This window comes from Bombina bombina, chromosome 12, assembly GCF_027579735.1.
Source record: "Bombina bombina isolate aBomBom1 chromosome 12, aBomBom1.pri, whole genome shotgun sequence".
Lineage (NCBI taxonomy): Eukaryota > Metazoa > Chordata > Amphibia > Anura > Bombinatoridae > Bombina > Bombina bombina.
In genome coordinates, this window is record NC_069510.1 from 15,814,373 (window position 1) to 15,827,277 (window position 12,905).

General features: G+C 37.5%; 1 protein-coding gene across 3 annotated transcripts in view; it reads right to left on the reverse strand.

The window, feature by feature from the left end:
• Positions 1-12,905, reverse strand: part of FAM163B (family with sequence similarity 163 member B) — a 199,422-nt gene that overhangs the window by 114,640 nt on the left and 71,877 nt on the right. Inside the window, exon 1 of one of the 3 annotated variants that reach the window (XM_053695516.1) lies at positions 5,254-5,352. The exons of the other annotated variants lie outside the window; for them this stretch is intronic. The gene's annotated coding sequence lies outside the window, so the exon portion shown is untranslated. Of the gene's footprint in view, positions 1-5,253; positions 5,353-12,905 lie in introns of those variants that run through there. 3 annotated transcript variants of the gene reach the window in all.

Genomic DNA, 12,905 nt, shown 5'->3' on the forward strand with positions numbered 1-12,905 from the left:
ACACAGAGCCCTCTGCTCCCTGCTGTATACAGTTACATACGTCTGTATGATACAATACACAGAGCCCTCTGCTCCCTGCTGTATACAGTTACATACATCTGTATGATACAATACACAGAGCCCTCTACTCCCTGCTGTATACAGTTACATACGTCTGTATGATACAATACACAGAGCCCTCTGCTCCCTGCTGTATACAGTTACATACGTCTGTATGATACAATACACAGAGCCCTCTGCTCCCTGCTGTATACAGTTACATACGTCTGTATGATACAATACACAGAGCCCTCTGCTCCCTGCTGTATACAGTTACATATGTCTGTATGATCCAATACACAGAGCCCTCTGCTCCCTGCTGTATACAGTTACATACCTCTGTATGATACAATACACAGAGCCCTCTGCTCCCTGCTGTACACAGTTACATACGTCTGTATGATACAATACACAGAGCCCTCTGCTCCCTGCTGTACACAGTTACATACGTCTGTATGATACAATACACAGAGCCCTCTGCTCCCTGCTGTATACAGTTACATACGTCTGTATGATACAATACACAGTGCACTCTGCTCCCTGCTGTGTACAGTTACATACGTCTGTATGATCCAATACACAGAGCCCTCTGCTCCCTGCTGTATACAGTTACATACGTTTGTACAGCAGTACAATGTGTGTGGTGCATACTGGTGTATTATCATGATAAACTATTAACAAGTGCCATACAATCCTTGTGTTTATGTCATTAAAGCAGTGCTTTCCAAACTGTGTGTCGGGACACACTAGTGTGTCGGCAGCAGTGTGTCCCTGCTTCAGCACAATTTTTTTTAAATTTAAAAAAAACATTTTTGGGGGTTTCTGACTTTCCGCCTGCCTGCTATGCATATAACATGGTTGACACGTGATTGATACCTAGGGGGGTCACAGATCATCTTAACCTATTGGAGCAGCTCAGTGGGAACTGAAACTATTCCCATTGGCGGCACATTGGCTCCTGACTGCACGTGTAGTCTCCTCAATCGGCTCGTGACTGCACGTGTAGTCTCCTTAATTGGCTCGTGACTGCATGTGTAGTCAGTGAGTGGGACAGCAGTGTGTTTGCAGCGCGGGAAGTAGTCAATCGGACTCGCCGAGCTCTGAGGGCGGCAGCTTAAACGCTGAGCAGAAGTCTGGGGGTTTTTTTGCAACTAGCTCCCAGTAGTGCATTGCTGCTCCTGCTCTTGATATATGTATAGGAAGTGGAAGCTTAAAAATGCTTGATGATGAAATGCGAGTGTTTATCTAATATTCCACCAAATATTCAGAAATTGTGTTCATCCCATCAACCTCATAGATCCCATTAAAATAGTAAGTAGCTATTGGTGTTAAACTTTTTTTTAATTCTTGCACATACTTACTGTTACTTGTAAATGCATTTTGTTATTATATCATTTATGTATGTGTCGTATCTCTTAAAACAAGTTAGTTTAACCTCCTGTTTGCTAGTACAACTGAATTGCTGTGTCGCGAAATGATGTAGGTCTAAAAAGTGTGTCACCAACATGAAAAGTTTGGAAAGCTCTGCATTAAAGGTATATGAACATCACAAGTAAACTCTCATGTATCAGGCAGAACATGGAGACTTCAATCTACTTCAATTATCAGATTTACTTTGTTCTCATTTGTTGAACGGCAGTTAAAATGCCCTTCTGGGAGCTAGCTGCTGAGTGGTGGCTATACAGATATGCCTCTTGTCATTGGCTCACTAGATGTGCTCAGCTAGCTCCCAGTAGTGCATTCACAATCCTTTATCCTTATTAAATGATTTACTGTATCTACAGAATCCCCATAGGATGTAATGATTAATTCTGTAGACAAATACATTACATAACATTTATTTTTAAAGGATTATGATCGACCTAATAATTATAAACAAATGTGCACACTCTTTGTATATACACACTTTCTGAGGAACCAGCTCCTACTGAGCATGTGCAAGATTCTTAGGATATACAGTATGTATATGCATTTTGTGATTGGCTGATGGCTGTCACATGATGCATTAGGAAGGAAAATGTAACTAAACTTGACATTTGTCAAGAAAAAAATCTACTACTCATTTGAAATTCAAATGAAGTGTGTTTGCATTGTGTCTTTATTATGCATTTATTGATTATGCAATTGTACTGTGTTAAGTGGTCTTTAAATCACTCTAGTCACTAAATAACTTTCACCTAGATTACGAGTTTTGTGTTACGGTTTTAACAGAGAAAAAATGTCCATTTCAGCGTAAAAACCATAACGCAGCCATTACGAGTCTTGTCAGTATAGCTATACCGCAAGCATTTTTAGCCTGTAACGCAACGTCAATCCCGCACTCAAAAAAAATGCGTGGGATTTCCATAGCGCCGGTATTACAGGTTGTGTGGTGAGGCTAAAATGCTTGCGTTAAAGCCTATACACGCTCCGTTCTGCTATTAACCCATAAACGCCAGCCCCCCACATCACAAAAAAATAAATTAAACTATTAACCCCTAAACCTAACAACCCCCTCACATTAAATTAAAATTACAATATCCCTATCTTAAAATAAATAAAAACTTACCTGTGAAATTAAAAAAGGGCCTTAAAAGGGCCTTTTGTAGGGCATTGCCCTAAAGAAATCATCTCTTTTACCTGTAAAAAAATACAAATACTCCCCCAACACTAAAACCCACCACCCAACCAACCCCCCAAAATAAAAAAACTAACTCTAACAAAAACCTAAGCTACCCATTGCCCTGAAAAGGGAATTTGTGTGGGCATTGCCTTTAAAAGGGAATTTAGCACTTTTGCATTGCCCTGAAAAAGGGCATTTAGCTCTTTTAAAAAAGCACAACCCCTGATCTAAAAAAAAACACCCCAAAAAAGTAAAAAAAAACCTAACACTAACCCCCGACGATCCACTTACAGTTTCTAAAGTCCGGACATCCAGGCAGCGAGAAGTCTTCATCCAGGCGACGAGGTCTTCATCCATCCAGACGGCGTCTTCTATCTTCATCCAGGCAGCATCTTCTATCTTCATCCCGGCGGGTTCTTCTATCTTCATCCCGGCGGCGTGGAGCAAATCCATCCTTGAAGCCATCCGGCACAGAGCGTCCTCTTCATATGGTCTCCACCGTACACTGAATCTTCAATGCAAGGGAGCCTTTTCAAAATGGCGTCCCTTTGCATTCCTATTGGCTGATTTGATTTTTGAAATTCAAATCAGCCAATAGGATGAGAGCTACTGAAATCCTATTAGCTGTTCAAATCAGCCACTAAGATGAGAGCTACTGATTGGCTGATTGGATATTGTAATTTTAATTTAAAGTTATGGGGTTGTTAGGTTTAGGGGTTAATAGTTTAATTTAGTTTTTTGCGATGTGGGGGGCTGGCGGTTTAGGGGTTAATAGATTTATTTAGTGGCAGTGATGTGGGAGGCCAGAGATTTAGTGGTGGCGATGTCGGGAGTGGTGGAATAGAGGTTAATATATTTATTATAGTGTCTGCGATATTGAGGTACGGGGGAATAGGGGTTAATAACTTTATTATAGTGGCGGTGATATCAGGGAGCGGCGGAATAGGGGTTAATAACTTTTATTAGTGGCGGCGATGTCAGGAGCAGCAGATTAGGGGTTAATAAGTTTATTTTGGTGTTGGCGATGTCGGGGGCAGCAGATTAGGGGTGTTTAGACTTGGGGTTTATGTTAGGGTGTTAGGTTTAAACGTAACTTTTTTTTCCCCATAGACATCAATGGGGTTGCGTTACGGAGATCGCCATTCCGCACTTCATTGATGTCTATGGGGGAAACGTGCACGAGCACATATTCTCAGATCTTGGATTTTGCGCGGTATAGAGCTCATCGGCACCATATCGCACGCACAAGGCGGCTTTTTAAAAACTTGTAATGGCAGCGCTATGGAGAGTAAAATAACGCAACTTTTGCTGTGTTTTTTTTCCCACCCTCTATAGCGCAAAACTTGTAATCTAGGTGATTATTAACTCTTTCATGTTACTATCACTAAGTTATATTTTTTTCCTTTTCCCTCTGGATGAGATGTTGCTTTTATGTTGCTTTTAAAGACATTCTTAGGATTTATTTACTTTGTATTAGATTTAACATAATAACAACTGAATAAAGAGTTTAATAATATTAGATGTTGATTTATGGTATGTGGTTTCACATCTTGTTGCTTTTTGTGGATTTGAAAGCTCCACTAATTAAAAAAAGTAAAATAAAACATTAACCATCTGTATTTTATCCCAATCTCTTCTGAACTAGGTGACACTTCTGGCATATTGTAAAGGGTCACTTTATTAATTAATACAGGTAATGAATCCCACAAACTATAACTACAACAGATAGCTGACAAATTTTAATTTCAAGGGGCGGTATATCTTAAAGGGACATGAAAACAATTTCCAATTACTTCTTTAAATTGTGCTTAATTCTCTTGGTATCTTTTGATGAAGAACCATCAATGCACTACTGGGAGTTAGCTGAGCAAATCTGCTGAGCAAATTAAAAAAGACATATATATAAAGTCAGCAATCTGCAGTTAGCTCCCAGTAGTTCATTACTGCTCCTGAACCTACCTAGGTATGCTTTTCAACAAAGGATACTGACATAATGAAGCAAATTAAATAAAAGAAGTAAATTGAAAACTTGTATAAAATTACATGCTCTGTTTGAATCATGAAATCAAATATTTTGGTTTCATGTCCCTTAAATGCACATAGAATCCCCCCTGCGCATGCAGTAATAAATATATGGGGGAAATATCTGTCTAAGTCGTGCTGTGTCCAACATCCCAACTACAAAAGAGTCATTTCTTGCCACCGAGCCACTGACCCTTTCACCTTGCAGCTGCCATTAGCATTTGCCTCATGTTCTACAAGAAGCAGCCCACACTTATGTTGGGCAGATGCATTATGTCCAGTTTGTACATTATGTCTTTGTCTGCAGTAATGACTCTGCTTCATGCTACAAAGAACCTGTGTTTGTCATTCAGTATTTTGCACAACTACATAAGTGCACCTGAAATGCCCTCTCTCATTTATCAGTCATCTCCCTTACATCCCGGAAGTGACCTGGGAGTGCAGCAGTCTAATTTGTATCTACTTTATGTCGGACCTCCTCACTGATACTGTGTATTCCTGGCTTTGTTAGGTCCCAATGCTAATTTCCACAAGGTGTAAGTTTAATAACTGTTGGTTCCCCATCTTGTTGAAGTCTCATTGATAGTCACCTGTAGCTGCTCCCATTTCTTTACCTTCCCCAGTTCATCTGCATCCTCCTCTCTTATGATCGCCCCTTTTGGCCATGTTTGCTCCTCATCTACGGTCGTGGGACCCTTTTTTTCCTGGGTCTCATATCTCCTACGACTTCTTCTTATCCTTTCTCACTGTTAAAGGGACAGTAAACCACTTCTAATTACAATATATTTATGTTGTGTTGCTATAGAAGAACAACAGACAAGTCAAATTAACATCTTGTTTGCTGTAATTGTTTTTTCAAAAACCAACCCACCAATGACTTCCTTTGAAGTATTTAATATGGGCTTGAGTCTTCAGTTGGCTAGACTAGTAACTGTCATTATGTTAGTATAAAATGCATTGTTTTGCAGTTGTTATCAGTTAAAGTGAATAAAATATGTAGCAGGGTTAGCCTTGTGAAGCCAGCAGTGTGTTCACACTTGAGAATAATAAAAGCCCCAATTTCCAGAGTTAAATTAGACAAAAAGGGAGCAGAATACATAAGAGTATATATCAAAGTTCTTTTACTATGTCCGGCACAATCTTAAAACTGTTTCATGTATAGGTTGATTACAACTTGGGTGGTCTGAGGTCAAGATGTGTATTCAAAAATTCAATACCGGCAAAGCTTCAATCTCGTTAATATATGGCATTATGTTGTCTAAACAAAGTGTAATATTTTTGGACAGACTGTGTAACTTTTGGATTTTTACGGATTATCCCAACAATGGATAGTGATAAAATTAAACAAAGTTTTAATATCTTAGCCAAATGTCAAATCTCTGTGAGCTGGAAGGAATCACATATGGAACTAATTAATGATTTCTATTTATCCCCGCTGAAAATATGCAAATGTTATCCTATAACCTCATCAGCTTGCCCTCGATGCACTAATATGAATGCAGATTTTACGCATATGTTCTGGTGGTGTCCAAAACTTAAACAACTGTGGCAAAAAATACAATACTGGTTTAACAAAATACATGACAGAAACTTCGTTTTTTCATTAGAAGAGATTGTGTTTCTAATCCACAGCTCTAATACCAACTTTCACGTAACCATTTTAAATACTATCATTATGATAGTTCGATACTTCATTGTAAAAAATTGGAAAGCTAACTGTATTCCGAGTTTCTCGCAAATTCCGAAAGGAATTCAATCTCAAATTGTTTATGAATCATTTCATTTGTATTTAGCAACTGAGAAAAGAATAAGACATTTTCTAGAAAGATGGTCCTCTAGTATTAAGACTTACCCTGTTTTGTTACAAAAACAGCTATTATTCCCCTTTTTACCTTCTACAAGTTTTTCGGAATCAGTCTTATTGGGTGTGTTTCCCGAGACTTGGATCTCAAATAACAGGGAAATATATTAGTAAATCACTTTTATATAAGTAATTTTAGTTATCAATGACCAGGAGTCCGAGCGTAGGAGTGGGGAAGGAGAGGAGATTTTAGGCAGACAAGGATATGTCAAACTTTGTTAGAGATGTGTATATATATTTTTTTCTTTTTAAGGGTATTTTTTTTTTGTTTGTTTTTTTGTTTCGTGTGAAAATTGCCAGGAAGCAAAGGATATATAGTTTTATAATATAAAGACTTACTCAATTGTGGTTATGATATGTTTATGTTACTGATCAAAATTTCATCTAAAGTGATAAGTTGTCGGATTGTTGGCAGCCTAATAAAACATTGGAAAAAAAAAAGGTTGATTACAACAAATGATGGAGTTTGCTATGTGATATTAAAATGAATTCCCTGCAACAATATAAGTGCCGGTGTCTCTTGTGATTGGCTAACTAGATGTGTTCAGCTAGATGCCAGTAATGCAATGCTGTTTCTTCAGCAATGGATAACAAGAGAATAAAGCAAATTTGATAATAGAAGTACATTGGAAAATTGTTTAAAATTGTATGTTCTATCCAAATCATAAAATACATTTTTTGAGTTTCCTGTCCCTTTAACCCTAACATCTAACAACAGCCAAAAACATCTATCCTAATCTCAGCAACATTATTTGTTATTGTGGTCCATGCTGTTGCCATGGAAGCATTCTGGATGGACACTTTGAACCACCAATCAGCCTCTATCACTGGTCACACATTTTTAGTGGCCCAAAAAAAAAAATGAGACTAAGGACAGTTATGTTTGTTTAGATAAAAACAGACACACAATTCTAGTACCAATATTAGCCAAGACTTTTTCTCCAGAGAGAATTTCACTAAAATGAATTTTCTCTTACCGGCCAGAGGGAATTTGAATAAAATATAAAAGCAAGCAGGAATTACATTTTAAGAGAGAAAGTAGCTTTCAGTTCTAGGTTTATTTCAGTCGTTGTTATGTTAAAACCCAGAGATCAGCTGATCAAACTTCTTTTTCCAGTCTATGTAACTGTATCCAGTCAATGAGGTGAAGCAGTCGCTAAATAGAACATGGCAGGGATCCAGCGGGCAAATCTATTCCTAGTCACTGCCCAAAACACAGGCGAGTGATCCAAAAATGCAAGACTGTAAACGGCATACCTAATACCAGACAAAGCAATGAGAATTGCTGTTAAATGGATATTAAATGAAATGTATTTTAGGAGCAGTCGGTATCAGTGCACAGTATATATCAGTAATTAAGTGCCGTATTACTAAAGGTCTGCACGTTCAATAAATGTTTATATTTGCACAGTATATATCAGTAATTAAGTGCCACATTACAAAAGGTCTGCACACACAATAAATATTTATATATGCACAGTATATATCAGTAATTAAGTACCATATTAATAAAGGTCTGCACACACAATAAATGTTTATATATTCACAGTATATATCAGTAATTAAGTGCCGCATTACAAAAGGTCTGCACACACAATAAATATTTATACATGCACAGTATATATCAGTAATTAAGTACCATATTAATAAAGGTTTGCACACACAATAAATGTTTATATATGCACAGTATACAGCAGTAATTAAGTACCATATTAATAAAGGTCTGCACACAGAATAAATGCTTATATATTCACAGTATACATCAGCAATTAAGTGCCGTATTACTAAAGGTCTGCACACACAATAACTGTTTATATATGTACAGTATATATTAGTAATTAAGTGCAGCATTACAAAAGCTCTGCACACACAATACATTTTTATATATGCACAGTATATATCAGTACTTAAGTGCCATATTACAAAAGGTCTGCACACACAATAAATATTTATATATGCACAGTATATATCAGTAATTAAGTACCATATTAATAGAGGTCTGCACACACAATACATGCTTATATATTCACAGTATACATCAGCAATTAAGTGCTGTATTACTAAAGGTCTGCACACACAATAACGTTTTATATATGTACAGTATATATTAGTAATTAAGTGCAGCATTACAAAAGCTCTGCACACACAATACATTTTTATATATGCATAGTATATATCAGTAATTAAGTGCCATATTACTAAAGGTCTGCACACACAATAAATATTTATATATGTACAGTATATATCAGTAATTAAGTGCCTCATTACTAAAGGTCTGCACACACAATACATGCTTTATATATGCACAATGTATATCAGCAATTAAGTGCAGCATTACAAAAGCTCTGCGCACACAATAAACGTTTATATATGCACAGTATATATCAGTAATTAAGTGCCTCATTACTAAAGATCTGCACACACAATAAATATGTATATATGTACAGTACATTTCAGTAATTAGGTGCAATATTACTAAAGGTCTGCACACACAATAAATATTTATATATGCACAGTATATATCAGTAATGAAGTGCCGCATTACATAAGGTCTGCACATACAATAAATGTTTATATATGCACAGTATATATTAGTAATTAAGTGCTGCATTACAAAAGGTCTGCAAATACAATAATTGTTTATACACAGTATATATCAGTAATTAAGTGCTGCATTACATAAGGTCTGCACATACAATAATTGTTTATTTATACACAGTATATATCAGTAATTAAGTACTGCATTACATAAGGTCTGCACATACAATAAATGTTTATATATGCACAGTATATATCAGTAATGAAGTGCTGCATTACAAAAGGTCTGTGTACACAATTAGGGTAGATTACAAGTGGAGCAGAGTTTAGCGATCCTGCTCAAATGTAAACACCACTAACCTGTGCAAACATTACAAGTTTAAATTAAAAGTTTTGCACACAAGTGAAACCCGATGCGCACTACAGGACTTGGGATATCACGACCATGCTGACTTGTTCTACCTATAGACTCTAATGGAGAGTGTAGAAGAATGAAACATAACACATATCACTTATGCGCTACCTATAAATAAATAAATAGAAATGACGTGTAGATCATAGGAATGTTAAATATGTGTAATGTGCTTCAGGTTTCGTGATTTAGGTCTAACACGGTGTTGGGTTAGTGCACATGCAGAATTAGTTATCTTAAGGCGCATTATTCCCAGTGGGCCAGATTACAAGTGGAGCACAAAATATAACTGTAGGTAAAGCAATATTTGTGCTCCACTTTATAATACCAGCACACGCTTGCCCGTTTGCGGGAGCAATAATTTAGGTCTCCACTTGGAATCTAGCCCAGTATGTTTTGCATCTGCATGTATACATCAGCAATTAGGCACTTCATTGCAAAAGGTCTGTATTCACAGTATGTTTACATCTTCATTATATATCAGCAATTTAGCACTGCATTACAAAAGGTCTGTATTCACAGTATGTTTACATCTTCATTATATATCAGCAATTTAGCACTGCATTACAAAAGGTCTTTAGTCACAGTATGTTTTGCATCTGCATGTATACATCAGCAATTAAGCACTGCATTGCAAATGGTCTGTATTCCATCTGCATTATATATCAGCAATTTAGCAGTGCATTGCAAAAGGTCTGTATTCACAATCGCCTAGATTACGAGTTTTGAGCGCTATAGGGAAATTAACAAACGCAAAAAAAGTGGCGTTATTTAATCCCCTATAACCCTGCCATTACAAGTTTTAAAAAACCCGGCTTGTGTGGTTGATATGGTACTTTTATGGTACTTTTAAGCTCCATACCGCACCAAAAACAAGCGCTGTTTTGCCGTGCTTGTGTATGCTTTCCCCATAGACATCAATGGGGAGAGCGGGTCAGAAAAAAGTCTAACACCTGTGATCGCGGAAAGAAAAGCTCCGTAACGCAGCCCCATTGATGTCTATGGGGAAAAAAAATACTGTTTAAACCTTACACCCTAACATAAACCCTACGTCTAAACACCCCTAATCTGCAGCCCCCGACATCGCCGACGCCTGCCTACAGTTATTAACCCCTAATCTGCCGCTCCCGATATCGCTAAATAAAACTAAATACATACTTACCTGTGAAATTGTAGCTAGCTTACACCTAGATTTAGAGTTTTGCGGCCAAAGCGGTGCGTTAGCTACGCGTGGTTTCTTTCCCCCGCACCTTTTAAACAACGCTGGTATTTAGAGTTCTCAGAAGGGCTGCGTTAGGCTCCAAAAAGGGAGCGTACAGGCATATTTACCGCCACTGCAACAATACCAGCGTTGTTTACGGACGCGGTCAGCTTCAAAAACGTGCTTGTGCACGATTCCCCCATAGGAAACAATGGAGCAGTTTGAGCTGAAAAAAAACTAACACCTGCAAAAAAGCAGCGTTCAGCTCCTAACGCAGCCCCATTGTTTCCTATGGGGAAACACTTCCTAAGTCTGCACCTAACACCCTAACATGAACCCCGAGTCTAAACACCCCTAACCTTACACTTATTAACCCCTAATCTGCAGACCCCGCTATTGCTGACCCCTGCATATTATTTTTAACCCCTAATCTGCCGCTCCGTACACCGCCGCAACCTACGTTATCCCTATGTACCCCTAATCTGCTGCCCCTAACACCGCCGACCCCTATATTATATTTATTAACCACTAATCTGCCGCCCCCAACGTCGCCACCACCTACCTACAATTATTAACCCCTAATCTGCTGACTGGACCTCACCGCTACTCTAATAAATGTATTAACCCCTAAAGCTAAGTCTAACCCTAACACTAACACCCCCCTAAATTAAATATAATTTTATTCTAACTAAATAAAATAATTCTTATTAAATAAATTAATCCTATTTAAAGCTAAATACTTACCTGTAAAATAAATAATATAGCTACAATATAAATAATAATTACATTGTAGCTATTTTAGGATTAATATTTATTTTACAGGCAACTTTGTATTTATTTTAACCAGGTACAATAGCTATTAAATAGTTAATAACTATTTAATAGTTACCTAGTTAAAATAATTACAAAATTACCTGTAAAATAAATCCTAACCTAAGTTACAATTAAACCTAACACTACACTATCAATAAATTAATTAAATAAACTATCTACAATTATCTACAATTAAATCAACTAAACTAAATTACAAAAAACAAACACTAAATTACAAAAAAAAACAAAACACTAAATTACAAAAAATAAAAAAAGATTACAAGAATTTTAAACTAATTACACCTACTCTAAGCCCCCTAAAAAAATAGCAAAGCCCCCCAAAATAAAAAAATGCCCTACCCTATTCTAAAATAAATATTTTACAGCTCTTTTACCTTACCAGCCCTTAAAAGGGCCTTTTGCGGGGCATGCCCCAAAGAATTCTGCTCTTTTGCCTGTAAAAAAACAAACATACAATACCCCCCCAACATTACAACCCACCACCCACATACCCCTAATCTAACCCAAACCCCCCTTAAAAAACCTAACACTAAGCCCCTGAAGATCTTCCTACCTTATCTTCACCACGCCGGGTATCACCGATCCGTCCAGAAGAGGGTCCGAAGTCTTCATCCTATCCGGCAAGAAGAGGTCCAGAAGAGGGTCCGAAGTCTTCATCCTATCCGGCAAGAAGAGGGCATCCGGACCGGTAGACATCTTCATCCAGGCGGCATCTTCTATCTTCTTCCATCCGGTGCGGAGCGGGACCAACTTGAAGCAGCCGACGTGGATCCATCCTCTTCTAACGACGTCCTAAGTCCGAATGAAGGTTCCTTTAAATGATGTCATCCAAGATAGCGTCCCTTGAATTCCGATTGGCTGATAGGATTCTATCAGCCAATCGGAATTAAGGTAGGAAAAATCTGTTTGGCTGATTGAATCAGCCAATCAGATTCAAGTTCAATCCGATTGGCTGATCCAATCAGCCAATCAGATTGAGCTTGCATTCTAATGGCTGATCGGAACATATTCAGGTGTAGTTTTCAAAATATTTGTTTCTTGCTAAAAATTTCTTACATCTTATTTGTTTTACACCTTGTTTTTGTTTACCAAAATATGGTTGCCTAGGCAACATACTTTTTGGTGGTTTTTACACTGGGGGAGGGTCTTATGTGAGTGTATAAATGTCTGTTTCACCATATGTAACATTGGACTGATGAAGGGGTGTATTCCCCGAAACGTCACTTAATAAATTAACTGTGTACCAAGACCAGAGAGTGCTGTTTCCTGCTTGCCGTATATATATATATATGAAACAGAAAGAAAGTGGTGTGACCTGGGCGCTGAGAAATAAGTACTACGAATCAGAAATATGCTGCCCAAATCCACCTATTGTGTTATCTGAATCCCCTCAAAT